At 40.4% G+C, this 18,566-nt stretch overlaps 1 protein-coding gene across 3 annotated transcripts in view; it reads left to right on the top strand.

Annotated features, from left to right (window-relative positions):
- tmem62 (transmembrane protein 62) overlaps positions 1-18,566 on the top strand; it is a 94,816-nt gene that overhangs the window by 10,983 nt on the left and 65,267 nt on the right. The window contains exon 1 of one of the 3 annotated variants that reach the window (XM_073040493.1): positions 13,719-13,813. The exons of the other annotated variants lie outside the window; for them this stretch is intronic. The gene's annotated coding sequence lies outside the window, so the exon portion shown is untranslated. Of the gene's footprint in view, positions 1-13,718; positions 13,814-18,566 lie in introns of those variants that run through there. 3 annotated transcript variants of the gene reach the window in all.

Below are 18,566 nucleotides of genomic sequence, written 5' to 3'. Positions count from 1 at the left end.
ATCTAAAATTTGGTATTTAATGAATGATGTGTTGTTTGTTCATTCTCGGGCTGGGAATTGTGATGAATATTGGTGGAAAAAATACATTCAGCTCTCCTTTCTTGGAAAATGAATGACTGAGTCTCACCTCAGATGTTTTCTCTCTTCATTTTCCTTGTGCAAGTATCACCTCTAGCTAAAACCAGCAATAAGTTTGCATTTAGCTGTCTATTCTCACTCTAGCTATTCACGTGGGTGCACAAGTGTGGGAACAAAGAAGTTACTGTGTTTAAGTTTCATACTTGATGGGAAAACACCTGTCTCTCAAGTGGCTTTTCATGACAGTACAAATGAAAAGGTGGGGCAGTAAGTGAGACTGCTGGAGTATTTTAGGCAACCAGAAGGAGGAGGCTTGTGAACTGAGTCAGGCTGCAGGGTTGGGGATTGCATGGTGTTGTGGGGAAGTATTAAATACACTGGAAATTCTTGCATAACTTAGTGAAATAATACTTGCTTGACAAGTGTTAGAAATATGTCTTTCAGAGGTTAGCACTTATGTTTGTTATGGTGCTCTTAGAGAGCAATCCCATGCAGCAGCCCTTACCCATAACACTGCAATTTTGTTTTTCATCCCTCTGAGAAAATACTGAAGCTGCATCTATTTTACTCTCAGGCAGAACATTCAAATTCTTCATTGTGTATGTTTCTCCTGCATGTGTTTTTTGAAAGACATCAAAATATGCCATTTGTACCACAAAACTGTGGAGGTTGTTGAGGGAGCACTTGTTGGGGGTTCTTGGTAGGTTTGTCCATTTGAGGTAGGGAAAGGATGGAAGGGTGAGTGAACTATGTGTGAGGAGATATAGAACATCTCGTCAAGAGGAAGGAAGGAACTTACATAAGGTTTAGGAAGCAAGGATCAGTCAGGGCTCTGGAGGTTTACAAGGTGGCCAGGAAGCAGCTGAAGAATAGATTTAGGAGAACTAGAAGTGAATGAGAAAGCCTTGATGAGTAAGATTAAGGAAAAGCCCAAGGCATTTTATTTGTATAGTGGTGCTGTAAAGTTTGTGAACTCCGTAGAATTTTCTCTATTTCTACGTAAGTATGGCCTAAAGTGTGATCAGATCCTAACGTAAGTCCTAAAACTAGATAAAGAGAATCAAATTTAATAAATAACACAAAAAACTTCTTTTGGAAGAAGTATGTGAACCTCAAGGGTAATGCCTTCTCCAAAAGCTCTTTGGAGTCAGGTGTTCCGGTCAATGAGATGAGATTGGAGTTGTGGGTTATAGAGGTGCTTTGCCCTATAAAAAAGACACCCAAAGTCAGGTTACTGACAGAGCCTGCTCTTCTCAAGAAAGATCTGTTTACATGCGCCATACCTCAATCTTTCAGAGGACCTTAGAAGAAGAATTGTAGAGATGCATGAAGCTGGAAAAGGCTAAAAGAGCATTTCTAAAGACCTGTGTGTCCATCAGTCCACAGTAAGAGAGATTGTCTACAGGAGGAAATTCAGTACTGTTGCTACTCTCCCTAGGAGTGGGCGTCCTGCAAAGATCACACCAAGAGCACAATGTGCAATGCTGAAGGAGGTGAAAAAGAACCCAGGGTTAACAGCAAAAGTCCTGCAGAGATCTCTAGAACTTGCTGAAGTCTCTGTTCACAGGCCCACAATAAGAAAAACTCTGAACAAGAATGGTGTTCATGGAAGGATGCCATGGTGGAAACCACTGTTCCCAAAAAAACATTGCTGCACGTCTCAAGTTTGCAGGGGGCCTCCTGGATGTTCCATGATGCTTCTGGGACAATGTTCTGTAGACAGATGAGACAAAATTTGAATCTTTTGGCAGAAATACACTTTGCTGTGTTTGGAGGGAAAAGGGCGCTGCACACCAACATCAAAACCTCATCCCAACTGTGAAGCATGGTGGAAGCAGCATCATGGTTTGGGTTGCTTTGCTGCCTCAGGGCCTGGACAGCTTACAATCATTGAAGGCACAATGAATTCAAAATTGTATCAAGACATTTTCCAGGAGAATGTCAGGTAGCAGTCCGTCACCTGAAGCCTAATAGAAGTTAGATAATGCAATAAGACAATGACCCGAAAGATGAGTAAGTCAACAGCAGAATGGTTTAAGAAGAATATTTGTGATTTGGAATGGCCGAGTCAAAGTCCTGACCTTAATCTTATAGAAATGTTGTGCAAGCAGGTCATGTAAAGAAGTCCACCAACATCTAGAGTTGAAGTAATTTCGTAAGGAGGAATGGCTGACAATTCCTCCAAGCTGACATGCAGGACTGATCAACAGTTACTGGAAACATTTGGCTGAAGTTACTCCTGTACAAGGGGGGTCACCCTGGGTTCTGAAAGCAAAGGTTTACATAAATTTTCCAGCAAATGCATGTAATATTGGATCAATTTTCTCAACAAATGTTTTTTGTGTTATTTACTTAGTTGGGTTTTCTTTGTCTTGTTTTAGAACTTGCGTGAAGATCTGATGACATTTTAGGTCATATGCAGAAATAGAGAAAATATTACGGGGTTCGCAAACTTTCTAGCACCACTGTATGTGAAAAAACGAAGGATGACCAGAGTAGGGATAGGACTGATAGGAGAGGAAGCATGTTCCTGGAGTCAGAGGAGGTTGGTGGAGGTATTTAGTGAATACTTTGCTTCAGTATTCATCAGTGAGGGGGAACTTGACGATTGTGAGGACAGTGTAAAGCAGGCTGATATGCTGAAACATGATTTTAAGAAAGAAGATGTGCATTAGGATAGATAGGTCCCTGGGGCCAGACAGGGTTTGCCCTAAGTTACTAATGGAAGCAAGGGAAGAAATTGCAGCACCTTTGGCGATAGTGGCAAATGTTATTCCTTTGTTTTAAAACAAGAATGTAGGGATAATCTTGGGAATTAGACCAATCAGTCTTACTTCAGTGGTGGGCAAATTATTGCAAGGTTCTAGAGTAGGGGTGGGTTCCCAACTTTTTTAATGCAATGGGCTCCTAGATTTAACTGAGGGGTCTGTGGACCCCAGGTTGGGAACCTCTTTTCCAGAGACAAGAATTATGAGCATTTGGAAAAGCATAGTCTGCTAATGGATCGTCAAGATGGCTTTGTGAGGGGCAGGTTATGCTTTAATGACCCTGAGTGAAGTCTTTGAGAATGTGACAAAGCACGTTAAGGAAAGTAGAGCAGTGGATTTGGCGTATATAGATTTTGGTAAGGCATTTAAGGTTCCCCATGGTCGGCTCATTCAGAAAGTTAAGTACGAGATCCAGGGAAACTTGGCTGTGTGGATGCATTGTAGAACTGGCTTTGTTTGCTCACAGAAGACGGAGAGTGGCTGTAGATAGAGTATATTCTGCCTGGAGGTCGTTGACCAGTGTGTTCCAGCAGATCTGTTCTGGACCCTTGCTCTTTGTAATTTTTTTAATATATACATAAATGACTTTGAGGAAATGGAAGGGTGGGTTAGTAAGTTTGCAGATGACATGGAAGTTGGTGGAGTTGTGCAAAGTGTTGTAGGATGCAGCAGAACATTGACAAGATGCAGAGCTGGGTTAAGAAGTGTCAGATAGAGTTCAACCCAGAAAAGTGTGAAGTGATTCATATGGCAGGTTGAATTAGAAGGCAGAATACAGGGTTAATGACAGGAATCTTGGAAGTATAGAGGAACAGGGGGATCTTGGTATCCACGTCCATAGATCCGTCAAAGTTACAGCATAAGTTGATAGGGTTATTACGAAAGCATATAGTGTGTTGGCCTTCAGTAATTGAGAGACTGAGTTCAAGAGCTGCAAGATTATGTTCCAGCTCTATAAAACCCTGATTAGACCACATTTGGAATATTGTGTTTGGTTCTGGTTGCCTTATTACAAGAAGGATGTGGAAGCTTTAGACAGGGAGCTGAGGAGATTTGCTGGGGTGCTGCCTGGACTAGAGGGCATGACTTATGAAGGTAGAGATGTATAATATGATTAGAAGCATAGATCATGGACAGCCAGAGTCCTTTTGCTGAAATGACTAATATGAGGGGGCTTAACTTTAAGATGTTTGGAAGAAAGTATGGGCAGATGTCAGATTTAGGCTTTTTTAATCGGAGTCAACGCATGGGACACCCCGGTGGGTGATGGACACCTGGATGATAGCTCCCCATTTTTCTATGTACGAGGGAAAGATTAGATTGATCTTTGAGTAGTTTAAAAAGTCATTATGACATGTGGGCCAAAGGGCCTGTACTATGCGGTAATGTTCTGTGTTATCTGACCTTCATCTGTTAAAAACAGTTTCCCTCTATTTATCTTATTAAAGCTTTTTAAACTATTTGTATCAAGTTTCTTCCCAGCCTTTTGTATTATAAGGAGAAAGTAGTAGTTTCTACCATCTATGTAACTTTAATCCAATTTTATTTGGATTATAACACAACTTCTTCAACTTGGAAGGAGGAAGGAGCATCACTTCCAAGTTCCCTTAAAAGTCACATATAACCTTGACCTGGGTCAATACAACTATTTCTTCTCAGTCAAATCCTGAAACTTTCTTCCTAATAGTTCTGTGAAACATCCTGTAGAACTTCAGGAAGATGGCTAGGAACAAGCAGTAAATATCGGTCCTTCAAGCAATGTCCACATTTTGTGGAAAATAACTGAAAAGAAATGCTTCCTTTTTCCTAGAATAATTGGTTGAATTACTTTGGTACTCTTGTAGAGTCACGTAGTACAAAAACAGACCCTTTCAGTCTACCATATCTATGCCGGCCACCAGAAACCTATCTATATTAATCCAATTTAGCAGCTTTTGATTTTTAGCTGTCTATACCATTTGTAGTTCAAATCCTCATGTAAATTCTTTTTAAATGTCTTGACAGTACCCGACTCCACCACCCATTCAGGCTGTGTGTTCTAGATTCCAGCTGCCTTCTGCATTAAAAAAAAACTTCCTCCTGAGATCTTCTCTTGGGTTACAAGTTGATTACTCCATGGATTTGGCAGCACAAGTAGATATGCTAATAAAGAAGGCCTGCGACATACTTGCCTTTATTGGTCAGAGTATTGAGTGAAAAAAAAAGTTTGAAAGTCATGTTGCAATTGTATGTAACTTTGGTTAGACCACATTTAGAGTAGTGTGTGGAGTTCTGGTCACCGCATTACAGGAAGGGTATGAAGGCCTTGAAGAGAGTGCAGAAGAGGTTCACAAATGTGTGGGCTTGAATGAGAGAATAGCTAGTGAGAGGCTTTTTTTTCCCGGGGTGGAAATGTCAAATACTTGAGGGTGTAGATTTAAAGAGAGAGGGGCAAAATTTAAAGGAGAGTTATGGGGCAATTTTTTTTAAACAAGGAGTGGTAGGTGCCTGAAATGCACATGGTGGATGCTGATATAGCAAATGAATAGGCAGAGTATGGAGGGATATAAACCATGTGCAAATAGGATTAGTTTCAATTGGCATGATGGTTGACACAGACAGAGTGCACTGAAATATTCTTCCTTTTTTGTTATTGTTCTATGTTTGAAGTTATAACTGATGCTCCATCTCAGGCAATGTTCTGCTGATTCTCCTCTACACTCTTTCATGCAAACGTAGCAAGGCAACCAGACTTGTACATAATACTTAGCTATTATGAATGCTTTATAATATTTTATAACCTCCCTGCTCTTGTATTCTATGCATGGTGAATGAAGGTAAGTATCCCATATGCCTTCTTGATCACATTATTTACCTGTGCTTCCATCTTCAACAATCCTGGCACACATAGATTCCTCAGTTTCTCGATAGACCCCTACCATTTGTTGTACTTCTCTTGACATTTTTAGTCTTACTTTCCCCTCCCCAAATGTATCAGGGCAAAATTCCATCTCCTGTTGCTCTCCACATTTGACTATTTGATCAAAGTAACCCTTTAGTTTGATGCCTTACTGTTGATGCTACAGTTTTGGTGCATCTGAAACTTCTACATCCATATTCTGATTGATAGTTTGTATAATAAACCATATGGATTCCAGCACTGATCCGTGTGTGATTTTCTCTCCAAAGCCTTCATGTTATTTCTGGGGTTTTGTACCCTGGTGTTGATACAATGTAGATTGGACACAGTTTCTACCCTTTCTGCTGCCTACATCTGTTCGTAAACTGGAAAACAAAATATTGGAAATTTGGAATGAAAAACTGAAAATGCTCAGCAGGTCAGGCAGCATCTATGTAGAGAGAAACAGTTAATTTTTCATGTCTGCCTGACCTGAACAATTCCAACATTATTATTTCCTTTTATTTTAAACTGCTCTGCTCACCCGTCCTATTAATTGTAAAGATTTATATGCACCCTGGGTTTCTTTACTCATATTCTTTTAAGATTGACCTTGTAGTTTGTATTATATTATTCCTTTCCTTTCAATCATGTTGTAAATTTTCATTTGCATGTGAGTTACCATTCTACCAGATCCCCAGCTCACCATTTCTATAGTTTTGTGATATTGGCAGATTTTGAAATTGTGCCCAAGTCTAGTTCATTAACATGTGGATACAGGAGCAAGGAGATTAAGTTATTGACCAAGCAGAATATGTCTTCAAATAGTGGCTCAAAGCCAAATAGGTTCTCTAATATTCTCCACAGGAGAATATATCCAGGTTGGCCTGCACAGAATTCCAGAATCAATAATATTATTGATACTTAACTGCCTCCTCATTTCACAGGCAACTGGGAATAGACAATAAACGATCATTTTGCTAATAACATTTACTTCCCATGAATGAAATAAGATAAAAATCAAAGCCAGCAGTGGTCGTGGAAACAGACCCTGTAGCCTATTGATCCTGTCCCAAATATTTGCAATGATCTGATATTAATACCTTTTCATATTCACCCCACATTCACATCAACTCATCCCACATTCTACCACTCAATGGGGCAATTTACAACAATTAATCTCCTACCTTGCACATTTTTAGAATATGGAAGAAAACCTGGGGGGAAACCCACTCCATATAAGGAGTAAAAGGGAGTGGAGAGTTGATATTGACCACTGGAAAGTGATGCTGGTGAGGTAGTAATAGGGGACAAAGAAATGGCAGATGAACTTTTTTTTTTAAATTTTTTTTTATTAGTTTTTCAAAACATTTTACAAAATTAAAAACCCCAAATCCCAATGAGGAGCATTAATACAGAGCAAGGTTAAGCATACAATAACAATATGCTACAAAGGAAGAGAATTTAACAAAAAAGCACCTAAATTAAAGACAAGTGAGCTTAGTGTCCTCCCCAAACCCCACAACACAAGAAAAAAAACAACAATTCCAGACCAACCACCACACAATATAGAGAGTATAAGTCCGGACAGTCAAACTCCCAGACTGTGAATACGCTTAGCAACAGAGGATAATAATGCCTACTACCAGAAAAGAAAGGGAGCTGAAAGCAAGGGACCGAAAAGAAAAAAAAAACCCTAGTCAAGAGGAAGGTTATGAAAGTACTCGATAAAAGGCCCCCAGATCTTATGGAACTTTAAATCCGAATTGAGAACTGAATAATGAACGAATATGAGTTTCTTGGAGGAAAGCAATGTCAGCTTTGAGTTGTTTAATATGTGAGAATACCTTCCTCCTTTTAACAGGGTGGTTCAGTCCCTTTACATTCCAGCTCACAAATTTAAGTGCACTAGCCATTATCAATTACTAATGCATAAAAGGCATCAGGCATATAAAAAATCAAGCGGTACAATAGCAGTCTGGGAGCAGAGATGTAAACATAGATTCGTAAGGTCAAAATATAAACATGTCCTAAACAATAAAGAAATGTTGGAACTGGAAAACCCACCCCACCCACACAACCCAAAACTAGACAGCTACCAAAACAAGTAGCTAGCTCTACCAAAGAAATTAACCCAAATACAACTTCCAGATCTGTGTCATTGACAGCAGTTCCGTATAAATGCTATAACAAACAGTAACTAGTTTATGCACTAGGAAACATAACTACAGATTAGAACACCTTCTGCAGAAATATACAACTTAATACAGAGAAAATCGGAAGAAAACCAAAACTAATCTACCCGCGAAATATTATAGAAGGATAAAGTAAGAGAAAGGGAAAAAAAAAGGTAAGAAGGAAAAAGAAAAAAAAGAGGAAGGGGAAAATTGTAAATTCAAGACGAGTATTTATCAACCGTTTACCGAGAAGGGAGAAAAAAACATTCAGAGAATGGAAGAAAAAGGGGGTGAAGAAAAGAAAAAGATAAAATAAATAAGTATTTAAAACAGAGGAAAAATAAATCAGCAGTTGAACTGTGAACCGACAAACAGGGAGGCCTTCACTAAAGACTTCAAACCTCCAAAACAAGTTAGATTTAGTTGTAGAACTCTGTAGGTAAAGTTATACAGAGGTGAAAATAGATTACACACACACCAAATCCCGGGAGAGATTGTCAACAGCCTTTAGAGTTTCAGTGAATAATGTCTGAGTGATTCAAGTGAATTCCGAGTCCAGAGAAAGTAATTTTACTACGAGGAGTACTTATCCACCATTTTAGGAAGTCCGATCAGATTCCGAAGATGACTGGATAGCCGGAAGACTTGCCACAAACGCTTCAGCTTCCCTCGCTGATTTGAACCACTTGAATTCCCCGGTATTAAACTTGATTCTTAGGTCAGCAAGATTACGAAAGGAAGGTTTGAAACCACGATCAAAAAGCACTTTCATTACGCCTATATACTCAGCGCGCATCTTTAAAGTCTGGGGTGCAAAATCTTCCACAAAGCGAATGGTTGTATCCTGGAAAGAAAAAGAGCCTCTGCAACGTGCCTCCACAATCAGACTGTGTTTTACCTGGGCAGATGAACTTAATGGATACTTTACATCCGTCTTCCCTGTGGAAGACACTGGCAGTGTGCCAGAGGTCCGTGAGTGTCAGGGAGCAGGAGTGAATGCCATTGCTATTACAAAGGAAAAAGTGCTAGACAAACTCAATGGTCTTAAGGTGGATGTGCCACCTGGGACAGATAAGCTACATCCCAGAGTCCTGAGGGAGGTTACTGAAGAGATAATGGATGCGTTGGTCATGATCTTTCAAGAATTGAGAGAAATCTTGCCTGACAAATTTGTTAGTTCTTTGAGGAATTAACAAGCAGGGTGTACAAAGGAGAGGCGGTGGATGTCATTTATTTGGATTTTCAGAAGGCATTTGGTAAGGTGCCACACATGAGGCTGCTTAACAAGATAAAATCTTCTAGCATTACAGTAAAGATGCTGGCATGGATAGAGGAATGACTGACAGGCAGGAGACAGAGAGTGGGAATAAAGGGGGCATTTTCTGGTTGGCTGTCAGTGATTAATGGTGTTTCTCAGGGATCAGTTTTAGGACTGCTACTTTTCACATTGTCAGTGATTTAGAAAATGGAATTGATGGCTTTGTGGGAAAGTTGAGGGATGATACAAAGATAGGTGGTGGGTTAAGTAGTCCTAAGGAAGCAATGCGATTGCAGCAGGACTTGGGCAAATTGGAAGAATGGGCAAAAAAAGTGGCAGATGTTAGGAAATGTGTGATAATGCATTTTGGTAAAAGGAACCAGTGTGGACTATCATCTAAATGGGGAGAAGGTTCAAACAGCAGAGGTGCAGAGTGACTTGGGAGTCCTCATGCAAGCCTCCCAGAAGGTTAATTTACAGGTTGAGTCTGTGGTAAAGAAGGCAAATGCAATGTTAACATTTATTTCCAAGGAAATAGAAGCAGAATATAAAAGCAAAGAGAAAAAAAAGGCTCAGCATTGTAAGACACTAGGCAGGATGTACTTGGAATATTGTCAACAGTTTTGGGCCCCATATCTTTAGAACAGAGGTAAAGAGGAATTTTTTTTTGCCAGAGATTAGTAAATCTGTGGAATGCTTTGCCACAGACTGAGGTGGAGGCCAAGTCCGTGGGAATATATAAGGTGGAAATTGATCGTTTCCTGATCGGTCAGGGCATCAAAGGATATGGAGAGAAGGCATGTATATGGGGTTGAGTGGGATCCGGGATCAGCTGTGCTGGAATGATGACACAGACTTAATGGGCTGAATGGCCTAATTCTGTTCTGTCTTATGGTTATCACAGGGAGAACATTCAACTTCCACAGAGATGGCACCTGGCTATTAGTACATGAGATAGTGGCTTTACTAGCTGGGCTACTATTGTCGTCCTGAACCTTGTAGACCACATTCCAGCCTGTCCATCAGCCAATTCTGTATTTCTGTTGTTAGTCCCCTTTTTACCCCAAATATCAACTTTGCTATTGCATATATAGAATCCCTTGTACAAAATACAAACTGAACTTCTCCATCCTTGCTATTATCCCACAAATCCTTTGTTTCTGTATCTCTCATTGGTGGGGGAGAGTTTGTGGTGATTCTAGAGTCTGAGAATGTGGGGGTGGGACACAGTAGACTTTAACACCATAAATCAGTGAGTTGTTTCGTTTATATTTCCCCTCTCGCTGAGTAACTCCTCTCTGTCCCTTTGTTAGGGGAAGAGGGCAAAAGAGCCTGTGGTATGTTGAATTGTACTGCAGATTGTATCTTTAATGAGGGCTTTGCTACTGCTTTCTTAGAGGGTGTTGATGCTTTTTTTGCTGAAATAAGTGGGTGTGGGTGAGGGAGGGTCGTTGCTTTGCTGCTGCTTGTGTGCGGAAGGGGGAGTTTGGAAGGCTTTGGGGTTCGAATCTTTTAACTGTCACTCACTCTTCTGTTTGTGGATATCTGTGAAGAACAAGAATTTCAGGTTGTATATTGTAAACATTCTTTGATATTCAGTGGAGCTATTGAACAAAGAATCAGGTTCTTAGAATGTAAATTTTCATATTTCTTCTGGCACATAGATGTTAGAAAAATGGAGGGCAATGTAGGAGAGAAGGGTTAGATTGATTTTGGGGTAGATTAAAATGTCGGCACAACATTGTGGATCAAAGAACCTGTGCTGTGCTGTGATATTCCATGTCCTAACCATTAAAAGCTGCATTGTAATATGGATGACTCTGTGCTTGGAAGTGGATGGCGGATTAGAATTGGGTAAAAGTGACAGGGTTAGAGGGAAACCAGCTCCAGACATTGATATGCACTTCCCATGTTGGCAAACGTCCTGAGAGAGACATACTTTAATAAATTTATTTTGAACAATATCTCCTCCACAATCCGCATCAGCACAGGTGCACCATTTACCCTTATCTTGTTTAGCAGCCTCACATGCAGCACCTTGTCAAAGGCATTCTAAAAATCCAAGTTAACAACAGTCACTGATTTGCCTTTGTTTATTCTGCTTGTTACTTCCTCAAAGAATTCCAGCAGACTTCTCAGGTGAGATCTCCCCTTACAGAAGCCATGCTGGTTGGCTTGTTTTATGTGCTTCCAAGTACCCTGAAACCACCTCCTTAATAACGGGAAAAAACATTACCAAACACTGAAATCAGGCTAGCCAGTGTATAATTTTCTGGGTTTTTTTGCCACCTTCTCTTAAAGTGTGGAATGACATTTGTGATTTTTCCAGCCCTCTGGAACTATTCCTGACTCTCCTAACGCTTCTACAAATTTATTCAGCTACAGTACTGTATTTGTCAGTGTGGAGTGGAGAGCGAGTTTGTGGGAGCAAAAGATGCTGGAATGGCAAGTGTTGTGTGCTGCAAGAGGGACGTGGGACAGGTGGCTGAGAAGCAGTGGCAGGTGTTAACACCAAAGACACCTTTTTCTTTTGTTTAAGCAACTCTACCTTCAACGTCTCAGTTCAATCCTGAGTGCCGCCACCTTTTTAATCCCACAATCCCCTCCCCCCTTCATCTGGCATGCATGCGCATAACGGGGATGTACATATGCTTACTAAATATTTAAGTAATCCAAATGAACAGAACTCAAAAATCTCCCCCTCCTTTTTTATGTATATAATTTTTAAAAACGTAAAGACAATACCCATTAGGGCATGAGAATTAGTTCTAACCTATGAAGAACCAATTCTTAAGGTACCAAATGCTTTCACTAACAGCACAAGAGCTGGAGCTCCCTTGTTCCTTTGTAGTTGACTGCAGCATAAGATGAATTTTCTGTGCTTGGACAAGTTCTTTGGTGCTGCTTATCTCTAGATGAAGCCTCTTTTCTGTAACTGACTTAGTGATTTGATGGCATCAACCAAAGAGTAGTTGTCTGTGACACAAGTTATTTGTAAACTGCTCTTCTTTGGATCACCATAGAGAAGTTCAGAATAGAGTGTGGCCAGATAAACAGCATTGTCAATACCTTCAGACATTGTAAAAGTTTCTTTTGCCAGTGTACTTCGTACAACTCTTTGGATCCTTTTTGATTGCCAATAGAGAGGTGAAAATCTTCCCTCTTCCCCCATCAGTACAATAAAATGACCCCTTGAGTCCCTCCATCAGGAAGATTTCCAAGTGAGGCTTCACTGAAGACAACGAGCCTCACTGAGCTCTTTTCCAAGCTGTTGAAAATTTGACCACTTTTTCCAGATTGAATTCTGCGCACTGTCTTGTTTGCATCATGTAAAGTTTGTACTATGGCATTTTTTGTGCTGGATGCCAAGTTGCAGGCAAAACATGATGTCAGGTCTGCTCTGCATTGCCACCAATTAAATCTGACCTATCTTTGACCTAAGTTGCTCAGCTTCAGCTTCACTGAGGGGTGCATCCCGTTGTGTGGCATGTGAGGATTTCATGTGGATTGTCTGAAGATTCTTCATATAATTTTCTTGCTGAGTTGTACAGTAACGTTAAAAGCAAGGATGTCTATCTCTACATAAGCAGAATCTGTCATGTTCCTTGCGCTCAACCTGAAAGGCTGACTTTAGCTGAGGGATAACTGTTGTGACAAAGTTTTACGAGCCTCCCCATATGAAATCATCTACATGATATGCAAGTACTCCAATCACATGACATTAAGAATCTTGCCAGTGGAAAAAAAAGCTGGATCCACTTGTGACCTCTTTTCACCTGTTTTCAACATTTCCTTGACCTTTTTATACCAGTAAAGTGATGCATCTGCTAGACCACGCACACCTTTTGAGTTTCCACGGTGTTCCTTCACTTCTGGCTTCAGCTGGGGGCGGGGGGGTGGAGGTTTAATGTAAATGTCACATGACAGCTCCATTCCCTGTAGGAATGTGGATTTTATGTCCATGCAGTGGGTTTGCCAATGCTTTTGATGTATCACTGAGAGAAGTAGTTGGAGATACTCTGATGCACATGTTGGTGAGTCTTTTTTGGAATTCTTTTATATTCAGTTCTTCAAAACCTCTAGCTACCAGACCTGCTTTTGGTGTAATTCCTGTCTGGGTTTCTTATAGGGTGCACACTCATCTTGTAGACTCTGTCTTTTGGCAATGTCTCGGGCTTCCTCAACACTCCACTATTTCTCCAACTTCTGATTTCATCCTGTTTTGCAGATTCCAACAACACCTCTTTAGTTACTAGGACATCTTCATCTTGATATTTCTCAGATGGTATATACTTGATTCAGTATGAAGTTTGTCTACACATGACATGTCAATTGACCTTGCTGTCCCAACAACTGTGACTGGTTCTAGGTAATTCAAGTTGTGCCAACTTTTGTTTCTTCCAGCGGCTTTGTCTGCTCATCCTGTGACTTTGGCTTTGTATGAGATACCAGTGTTTTGGTCTAAAAATCTCAGTTTGTCTTGTTTTAAGGCTAAAACTTCATGTTGTCTTTGTACTTGATAATTTCTGTACAGGCAAGTCTGAGTCCCCAACTGCACTGTCTTCCACACTGTCTGTGCCACTGTCGAGCAACTCTGTTGGGTCCTTAGCTGCACTCTCCTCATCTCTGTCTGTGCTATGTGACCGTGTGCCAGGTAAGTGCTTTTCATTTTCTGTGTCGTTCTCCATGGAGCTCTGATGGTCTTCACTTTGTGCTTTTCGTAGTCTGGAACGATGCACTCTCACATATGTACCTCCATGTCTCATGAATAACACAACTCTATTCTGATCAATGACGACTCCAGGACCTTTCTCTTCTGTACAGTCTGCTCTTTTGTAATACACATTGTCCCCTGTATCATATTTGTCATCTGTAGGACAGACCTGTGCCCTCAATGCTCTTCGAATTCTCTCTGAACACTCTGCTTCAGTGAAAGCCTTCCTTGATACATGCAGTTCTGAAATGTGTTTCCCAACCCAGTCACTCCTTGTGCACTCTAGAGCAAGTGGCCTGTTAACCAGTACAGAGGGAAAGGTTTGGATTGAGGCCAAACACCAATTGATACAATAAAGGCCCAGTCCAGGGCTATGTTCCAATCACAGCTATTCCTTTTCTTTACCTTCAGCATTATTTCAGTAAGCATTTGTGTCGCTCTAGAAGTCCATTACTCCAAGGACTGTATGCTGCTGTTGTATTTGTTTCAATGTTAAAATGTTCTGCTGTATCTCTGAATTCATCATTAATTCACCACCATTATCACTGAATACTTTCCGAGGTGGGCCAAGGACACTTAGCCAGAATGGATGAAGGTTTTTACTATCTCTGAGTGTCTCCTTGTATTTACGATGCTACCAGCACTGAAACATGTGAGCTCATCAATGACATGGAGATACCACACTCCTTGCTCCAGTTCATGTAAATCTATGGCTACTGTTCCATTGTTTTCAGATGCTAGTGGCAGACCAACCATGGGCTTGGGCTTTCCGAACTTTTGGCGTGTCAGACAGCTGTTAATTACCTGTCAATTAAGAATGGAAAAATAATTTGTTTCCTGAACTCTGGAGCAGTTTCTGAAGTCTATCTATTGAAGTGTGTCCAAACTGCTTGTGAAGTTTGAGCAACACTTTGCATTTCTCATGTTTCGTGTGACAGTTAGTACTTCATTCTCCCACTGGTTCTCAGTAATGTCTTTATCAAGAGTGTTCACACAGTAACATCCAAGGCTGGTGATCTCAAGAGACATAGGCTGTTGAAGCATCATTGCTAGGTCATGCTCTGTATCCAGTACTTTTCCTGCTTTATTTAGGGAAAGTTTACTCAAGAGTAATGGAATGTTCACTGATACCACCTCCATTTCAATGTAACATTTTATCTACCCTGTTTTTGCAGGAATTTTCATTCTTTTGGTGGAATGTACAATCTTTCCATCTCCAAATTTGAATGCATTAGTAGGTGTATCTGTGTTCACTGGTTTATTCACTTCATTCTGGTTTATTTCACTTACATAGCTTTCAAGCCATTTTCTCCCCACACTGTGTGTATGCATGCTATATCGGTAACAGCAGATCCTGGAGATTCTATCATCAAAATCTCTGCCTCAGATATCTCTGCATTAGTGAGTGATTCCTTCACAAACAATGTGATATGACACTCTTCTACTACTTCAGATTTGTTATTTTCTTCTGTTAGTTTAACTTGTTCATTTCTGTCTGGACAGTTTCTTGCCCAGTAGTAAATTTTTTGATCTGCTGCACTTTTCTAATGGTACCATTGTCCGGTCACTCTGGGAACTACACTTGCTATACTCTTGTTTCTGCTCAGTGAAATATGTCATTTCCTGAATCAAACTAATTCTGACTGTTGTCTTAGCAGCCTTTTCACCAAAAATTCTCTTCAGTGCTAATTTCATAGATTGAAAAGTAAGTTTTCTGCATGCAGTTTACAGTAGCTGTTTGTCCTTCATGTCTAGACACACAATATGCAACAATTCAAAAGCCAATACAGCGTCAGGAGGTTCCATTTGTATCTACGCATGCAAGTGTACTTTTGTTCAAAATCAATAATATCAGCCATATTTTTAGAATTGTCTCTGTAAATATTGTCAAAGTCTGAATATGCTTCATAAATCCAGTCCTTTTCTTCCTTCAGAAAATAGTCAAGTGTATTTATTAATGTATTCATTCCATCATCTTTGTTCAGATCTTCCACCGAAATTCCCATCTTGGTCTCTTCCGCTCTCCCAAAAAGCAACAGCCAAGGCTTGCTGCTGCTTCTCCAGTTCCGTAACATGAATCCATATTCCAATTTCATTTTTTCAGCTTTCTTAAGGCTTGCTGTCATCAAATGCTGGCGGGATCCTATAATTGGAAACCATCCTCTACTACCACTGTTGACACCCAGACAACAAGGACACGTTTTTCTTTTGTTTAAACAACTTTACTTTCAACATTTCAATTCAATCCTGAGGGCTACTACTTTCTTATTCCACAATCCCGTTTTCCTTTGGCACGTGAATAACAGGATAAGTGAACATGTCTACTAAATACTTAGGTAATCCAAATGAACAGAACTGAACAGCAGAGTGCAAGGAGTGGTGGTGTGGTCTGGGTGTAGACAAAACCAGCCCTGAGACTTGAGGTAAAGTCATTTGATTCCAAACAGTTGTTTTTTTGATCATTACAGCATGTCTTTCTGGTGCTTCCCACTTCCCCTTTCACTTCCCCTTTTCCCAACCATGATTCCCCTCTCCCTGCCCCCTTCCCACTCTCAATCCACAACAGAGAATCGTATCAGAATCTGGTTTATCATCACTCACATATGTTATGGAATTTGTTTTTTTTTGCAACAGTACAGTGCAATACACACAATTACTACAGTACTGTGCAAAAGTCTTAGGCACCCTTGATATATATATATGTGCCTAAGACTTTTGCACAGTACTGTACAAGGCTCTGGAACAGCACCATTCGATACCGTCCTACTTAGTTACCCTTTGTATGAACTTTAATAGTGCTAATCAGTGAGAACAAAGTGGGATAGAAGCCTTTTGATCTTCTCCATCACCCATGCATATACTGATATGAGTATGTCAAGCAATGTTGGATTGGAATGATTTTCTCTCTCCCCCCCCCAACGCCCCTCTTCTTCTGAACTTCAGAAATAACCTGGTGACTTGACAGTATAACATCACTAATATCTCACCAAGATGCAGCTGACTTGTTTTATCATAAGGGATTGAAATATGTGAAAGCTAAAAAACTGACTTACTTAACTACTTAAGTAGTTGGTTTTACAGATTCATGAACTGGAAGAATACTGATATAGGGTTCCATAAAAATACAATAGAGACCCAAATCATCACTCACATCATTAATTTCTTTTACAGTAACAGTACAATGCAACACATAAGATTACTACAGTACTGTGCAAAAGTCTTGGGTGTCTTAGCTTTATGCATGTGCCTAAGACTTTTTCACAATACTGTACCTCTTTCAGAACCCTGGGGTGTCGTCCTTCTGGTCCAGATGACTTAGCCACCTTCAGACCTTTCAGCTTCCCAAGCATCTTCTCCTACACTCACATCTGCTCCCCAACTCTCTGTAATTTCTGGCATGTTGCTAGTGTCTTCCACAGTGAAGACTGATGTAAATGTTCATCAAGCATTTCTTTGTTCCTTGTTACAAACTCTTCAGTGTCATTTTCCAGTGGTCTGATATCCACTCTTGCCTCTCTTTTATTCTCTGTATCTGAAAAATCTGGTATCCTCCCATTATTTATTGGCTAGCTTACCTTCATTTTTCATAGTGTCCCCTTATAGCTTGTTTAGTTGCCTTCAATTGAGTTTTAAAGGCTTCCTTATCTAGCTTCCGGCCAAATTTTAACGTATTGTTTTACCTCTCTTTTGCTTTTATGCTGTCTTTGGCTTTTCTTGTCAATCACGATTGTCTCATCCTCCTCTTAGAATGCTGCTCCCTCTTTGGGATGAAATGATCCAGTGACTTCCGAGATATTCTTCAAAGCTCCTGCCACTTCAATTTTACTGTCATCCCTGCTGGCGTATCCTTTCAGTCAACTTTGGCTAGTTTCTCTCTCATGCCTGTGTTCATCCTATTATGTATATGCCAGCTTGCCACAGAGCAATTCCATCAGTTCCATTTTATTTCTTTGTAGCCCTACAGTTTATTCTCAGTCTGGTGCCCATCAAATGCCTTTTAAATCTTTTGCCAATTAAGGGTTTGATCAAGCAATGTACTTATCTTTGTGGGGTATTGTTGGAGGACACCAGAGCACCTGTGGGAATTCACATAGTTACAGAAAATGTGCAAATGCCATACAGACAGTATTGTAGATCAGGATTTAATTCAGGCCTCTGGAACTGTGTGGGAACACTACAAACTGCTGGGTTGAGGTCAGTTAGGTTTTACATCGGGGCTAAACTTCTATTATGGCAGTTCAATTATTCATTTCACAAGGATACCATCACCATTGAAGTACACATAGAAACATCTGAACTAGAAGCAGGTGCAACACCCCCTTCCCTCCCATTCCCCCCCAAATGCTTTGCTTTTTAATACGAATTCGATCCATCTGCTTGTAACCTCATCTTTCAGCATCTCGTTTATAGAACATAGAACGCTAACACTACATATGTTTGAATTACGGAAAATAGCAGAAAATAATGGAAATACTCAGCTGATTGAATATCATAGGGCTGTACAACTTGGAAGCACACCTGTTGGCCCAATATAACCCAAATGCCTATCTGAACTCATCCCATTTGTCTGTGTTTGGTCCATATCCCTTCAGACCTTACCGTTCATGTATCTGCATCAATCATTTCCTCTGGCAGCTCTTTCTACTTGCCCAACAGCAGATGCCATTTCATTGGCTCAACCCTGGAACATGTG

This window comes from Hemitrygon akajei, chromosome 3, assembly GCF_048418815.1.
Source record: "Hemitrygon akajei chromosome 3, sHemAka1.3, whole genome shotgun sequence".
In the NCBI taxonomy this organism is placed as follows: domain Eukaryota; kingdom Metazoa; phylum Chordata; class Chondrichthyes; order Myliobatiformes; family Dasyatidae; genus Hemitrygon; species Hemitrygon akajei.
Note: the sequence above shows the minus strand (reverse complement) of the source record. Positions and strands in the feature narration are given on the sequence as shown.